Source organism: Vanellus vanellus, assembly GCF_965231255.1.
Source record: "Vanellus vanellus genome assembly, chromosome: 1".
Lineage (NCBI taxonomy): Eukaryota > Metazoa > Chordata > Aves > Charadriiformes > Charadriidae > Vanellus > Vanellus vanellus.
Genome location: NC_138905.1, coordinates 7,123,111 through 7,129,110, shown reverse-complemented (window position 1 = coordinate 7,129,110; position 6,000 = coordinate 7,123,111).

The window sequence follows — 6,000 nt, the reverse complement described above, 5'->3', positions numbered from 1 at the left end:
GTGTATTTTTGTCCCTTGTACGGGAGGGAATTCCAGGTAGGGGTTTGGGCTCAGACCGTAAGCCAGCTGTCCCCATTGCTCTCACCGCACCGTTTTATCTTACCAAGGCCACACATGTTAAATTCGCAGCGTGTTGGCACTAAGGAAGGGGCGATGGCCTGATTCAACACATCTGTCCCATATCGTGAAGAAACATCCTGTAACTCTGTGTCAAAGTGCTCGTGGTTCCTGTTTCCAGGCAGAGGAAATATTAATACATAATGAGCAAAGAAAATTATTCTGTATTTAGGGAATACTAATGCACACATTAAAAGGGGCATTTTCATGATAAAGGATTATTTTTGTTTTGAAGGGAAAAAAAGAGGTTTCGGGAATTACGTCTGCCAGTCACCCAGATCTGTCAAGGAGGTTGGAAGAGAAGAGATGTTAGAAGTTGCAGGAAAATTATCACTGAGGAGAACAAGAAGACGGAAATGAATGCTTGCTGTGAGGAAAAGGCTGCAGCACAAGTTTAGCGAACATCTCTCTCGTGTGACCTACCAACCAATTAATCGGCATGCGTGTGCCAATCGATACGCATCGCTTGGAGCCAGACCCAGCCTTGCCTCTCCCCCCGCGAGGAGTTACGGGCCATGGAAGGAAGCTGAGACACATTGTGTTTGTGAACGTGCCAAATGGAGACACTGTCAGAGAGGGGAGTATACACAAGTATACCATGACAGTGCATGAATGAATTAAAATTTGTAGAAAACAGGCATTACTAGTTCTGTAGTTGAAGAAATAACTTGTGTTGCTGCGTCCCTAACACTCTGCATCACATACCCTCTCACTCCCCTGCCGTACCTCTAGTTCTCCCTACCATCCCCTCCATTAATTGAGCGAGATGTGCTACGATGTGAGGAGTGCAGGCTTTTGGAAGATCAAACACAACCGATGATTGCCCAGTGAACTCTGCAGCTTTGCTCTTATTAGGGGTGAAAATTTGGGTCTCTAGTATCTGTCTGGCCATTACTGTTCTTAAGAGTGGTGGATACTTAAGATCTCTGAGAACCCCAACCTGCTGTCAAATGTAGCAGGAGACAAAGAGTATGATCTTATTTCCAGAAGAAACCAGGCTAAAATAACATCCACAATAATGTCTTCTACATTTAAAATTATGCTGTTGTTTTAATGAAGAATTTCTACACTACAATATCTCCTACTACACTACAGCAACACTATAGTGAACTAGAGATTTTCATCGCTACGTAATTGTTTTATTGAGAGCTGAGCTGATTAGTACTGGAAAGATTCTTAATTTGGCAATGGACTTACCAATTATCAATGAACATTTTAATGAACTAATCACATTAATGAATTTTTAGAGTTCCATTTATTTTAAACAGCCAACGGACTAGTTTCTATTTTTTATTTTCACTTTTTCATTCCACTTGTATAAGAAACTGTCACAAGACAGCAGGAGAGACATGCACACCAATTTCCCCTCTTCTCATCAGAAGCAGGCAAATCAAATGCTTCCCTAATTTACATCCTACTTAATCCCATTGACATTAATTTACTTAAATCTGGGTACATTATTTGTCCAATGAGATCTGTACAGTACGTAAATCATGAGGGTTTGGCTAGGTCTCTTTTAAATAAAGTAGTTTAATAGACCACTTATTTTAAAACACGGCTACCTGCATCTCTCCTTCATCAGTATTTATGTTCTTAGTTCTGAAGGAGGCCAAAAAAGACTATTTCTAGCTAGTAATTTCTTTAAATTCCACTTTTAAATTTTTTTCTTGTTTGGGGAGTACTTTTTGTGCTTGGCATATTCAGCTCTAGGAACCTAAGCACCTTGACTACTATTCTCAGCAGGAACCTTCAGGGACTGGAACAGCATATATTTGGACATCTGAGGTAAATGAAATATGATTATATGAATTAATTGTGGCTGTGAAGTTTTTCAAGTTCTTCATGTTTTTCATGAACATACAGACTTGGTTGTTGATAGTGGCATGAAGTTTCATTTGAATTGCTGAGGACGGAAGAGTGTCTGACTTCGCAAGCCAGCTGAGTCTTGGTCCTATATGAAGTCGATAACTGGATTCATATGGAACTCACTGGCACCAGGTTTCCATCTGCCATTTTTCTGGACCTGGCACAGCAATTCTCAAGCACTGACGCTAGTGGCAACTCATGACGGTTCATGAAAACTTACTTTCAGCTTTTGGATATGCAGTGCTAACAATGTCTATGCAGTCTCAGAGCCACAAATGGAATTCAGACAGCACCTAGCCTCCCTGGTGCTCCCAAAATTGCAGAGCAGCGTAAGTACATAATTGCACAGTGTTTTGATAGTAGAAGACCAACTACTTTTCTTCAGTGCACATTAACATTAATCAGTTGTCTAGGTCTGGATCAATCTATAGAAGTGAAATTACAGGGACGTTAGGAAAGTAAATCATGTTTATTACATGAGTGCCTGAGGCTTAGAAAGTATGAGGCTCCCCCCTACAAGACACTGTACTCCCTGCTCTGAAAAAGCTCAGACCTGGAGAAGAGCAGCTTTATGTGTATGTAAAAGTGAAGGTTGCAATCTGATAGCAAGCATGTAGGTTACGTAGTATTTTGGTGATGTAAGACTAGTTATGAGAATATAAATGGAAGGAAAAGAGAAAAGAGAAGAGATATTGGAAGGAGGATTGTTGGAGTAGCAGTGTCAGGAGAGAAGTGAAGCTGATGTAAAGAGATTTTGAATGCAGGGACTGGAACAACCAGTGAATGTGGGTGAAAGTCAAGCCAGAACTGCAGAATGGCTCTGGGGGTGGTTCTCACTCCTGCCTCAACAGCTGCTCTGACGGCTTGCTTTCCCCCCATCAGAGACCTGGTTCCCCCAGAAATGGGGACTGCTGTCATTTTAGATGTGAGCCAGAATATCTATAGTTTATTTTTTTCTCCTTATATCTTCCTTTTTTAAGCAGACATAAGGAGTGAAACACACAGCGTACATGGAGAGATGTTTGCAGTAATGTGTTGAAATATTGGCCCAGATCTTGAAGCTTAGGAACTAAAGCTAGGTATCCACAAGCTAAATTAGAGCAACTCTAGTGCTGGTTTTTAATTAAATCTGGCTGCTCAGAGCCTCATTGATCACGTGACACAAGAACAGAGATGTTCTGATGCCCCCTTGTTTCTTCACTACAGCAGCTCTAGGCCACCTCATGATTTGTCCTCCGCTGAGGGAGTTCTCCTGTACCACACTGAGCTGTCTGTTTCTTCCATCTGCTCCTATCTGCTGGAGCAGGGGTTAGAATTTGTCTCAAGGAATCCCCTTTTTCTTTTTACAGATTCACACTATTCACCATGGGAAGGGGTTCAGGTATGAGGAACGTTGCAGGCTGTGAACTATATCCTGCTCCGCTGTACACCTACAGCTTCCACTCATTGGTAAAAAAAGACTGACGTGCATCCAAGAGGATAATTTGGTCGTGTTCCGATTATTAGACCTGCCTAACTTGATATTGCTCAGGAATAGTTTTCTGGCTTTTGGAAGCCTGTTACTATCATTAGGAGACTCTGATACTCTTAGTAGGAAGAGGTAGACTTTTGATGAAGAATAATTCTCCTCTCCGTATCCTAAGCCTACTGTTCCTCTTCCAGTTATGTCCAAACATGACAACTGGAACAAAAGAGCCAGTCTCCTTTCTTTGTAGGGACAGGTAATTTGTAGCTACATTCTGTCCAAGATTCTGAATAAACCAAAAAGCGTGGTTTTTTTTTTGACATATATCTTTAATCCAACCAATTCCTGTCCCCCAAAAGGAAATAAAACAATGTCCCATCCTGCAAAGAAAACAGTAAAGAACAAGATATCATTTGAATACTTTTTTAAAAAAGCTATACCTACTTAGAAACTTTAGGTATAGCTGATCCAGCTGGGGGTAGGAGAATGCAGTGGCTGAGCCCATCTTTGTGTCCCTTCCAGTTGTATTTTCTATGATAATATGATTGGGAAGAGGATAATTATCAGCAATATCCAGTGTGAACACAGGAGCAGATTTGGAGTGCTGCCTGATTACAAGGTATTTGTCTAACACTCATCGTCATTGTATGAGAATGCTTTAATTAGCATTGAAAACATTTAGTTACATAGACCACATCTAGCGAAAATAGATTGTGTGCCTGATTGTTTTTTACACTGTGTTAAATGCTAAGTATTTGGACCTACATGGGCACACAGTGTCATCATCTGAGAACGCTAAAACCTATCAATCCCTTATTTTCATTTGCAACAGAAGTATCAAGAATCATTAAGATTGTTAATGTCTCAACATTGATTTTGATGTTGAAATGACCGAAAGTACCAACCATGCAGCAGATTTCAATGCAAGGTAAACATTTTCTTGTCAGTAAGGATGAACGATCACAAAGTGTGTTTTATCTACTCAAAAATAGATAATCAGCTTATAATCATGAAGAGGACAAACGATGCTGATCTATTTCTACAAAGGCAGATCCAGTTCTGGCATCTGAACAGCTGAGTAGGAGGTATATATTTAAAGACAAGACACCACACATGCAGAGCAGATTCCTGTTTGGTTCTTATACTGGTTTATAAACTGCTCTAAATGCAGTTCAGATTATATTTTCCAAACGGTTTACTTCTCTCCATGTAGTTCATCAAAGTTATTCAAATCTCAGTTTTAAACCTGTGTGTCTACAAAGTTGACTGGAAGCGGGTTCATTTCCCTAATGTAAAGGCTAGGCTCAGCACGCAGATTAAGACACCTAAATTTAGGTGTCTGCACGTAGGTGTTTACATACAAGTTAGCTGTCATAGCTCCCATCGCGATCAGGAGAGGCACCTATGTTTGGTTAGCTTGATAGCTCTCAAGATTCATTGACTATTGATCAGATCACCATTATCTGTAAAGGAAGCTTAGATACCTGACCCGCATCTTGAAGCCAGGTATTATTAGGTGTCTCGAACTGCAAACTGAACTGGATCTCGGGCATTTATAAAACAGACATCTAAAACTGAGCAAGTACTTATTAAGTACCTTCCCCAGTATAATCAATGAAGAGCTGGTCAGTGGAGCTTAGGGCGCAATTAATCCGATCACATATAAGTGTCTGTTCTACAATGAAGCGAATCATGCCCTAAACTCCTTTGACCAGCTCTCCAGCAACCAGAATGGGAGCCCAGACACCTAGCTTGGTGCTAGGTGTTAAAAGCTATGGCTTTAAACTGGAAGAGGGCAGGTTCAGATTAAACATTAGGAAGAAGTTTTTCACTTTGAGGGTGGTGAGGGACTGGAACAGGTTGCCCAGAGAGGTTGTTGAGGCCCCATCCCTGCAGGTGTTCAAGGCCAGGCTGGACGTGGCCTTGGGCAACCTGGTCTAGTGAGAGGTGTCCCTGCCCATGGCAGGGGGGTTGGAACTCGATGATCTTCAAGGTTCTTTCCAACCTAAACCATTCTATGATTCTATGAAGCTTACATATAGGCACGTACATTGCAGACACCTAAGGTTACATGAGATCAGTCCTACCCTAGGTGTCTACTAGACGAGGAGACCTTCCCGTCTGCCTTCTGGCATGAAACAGGCTGTAGAACCGAGTTCAGCAGTCCCTGGATAAGCAGTCTCATAAAAAGATGGTTAGATATACTTGTGGCCTCGCCCACCTATGGCTTGCCATGCAGACTCTGCACATGCCAGACTTCCAAGCTCTTCCACAAATTCTAGACAAGGAGAAAAAAGATTCCTTTATGCACAATAAGGGCAGGGGTTCACGGATTCCTTCTTCCCATAGGAAGGATTTGGGGGTTGACTGATGCAGGACACAATATGAGTATGCCTTTGTATCTCAATGTGGATGTTCCAGAACAAAATTATCAAGGAAAGGCTGATGCAGCTTGTGTGACAGATTTTCATGATTGTATGGAAAGTCCAGGATATAATTTTAGTGACCAACTGAGTGTCATTTAATTAACTGTGGATACAGTGGATATGTTG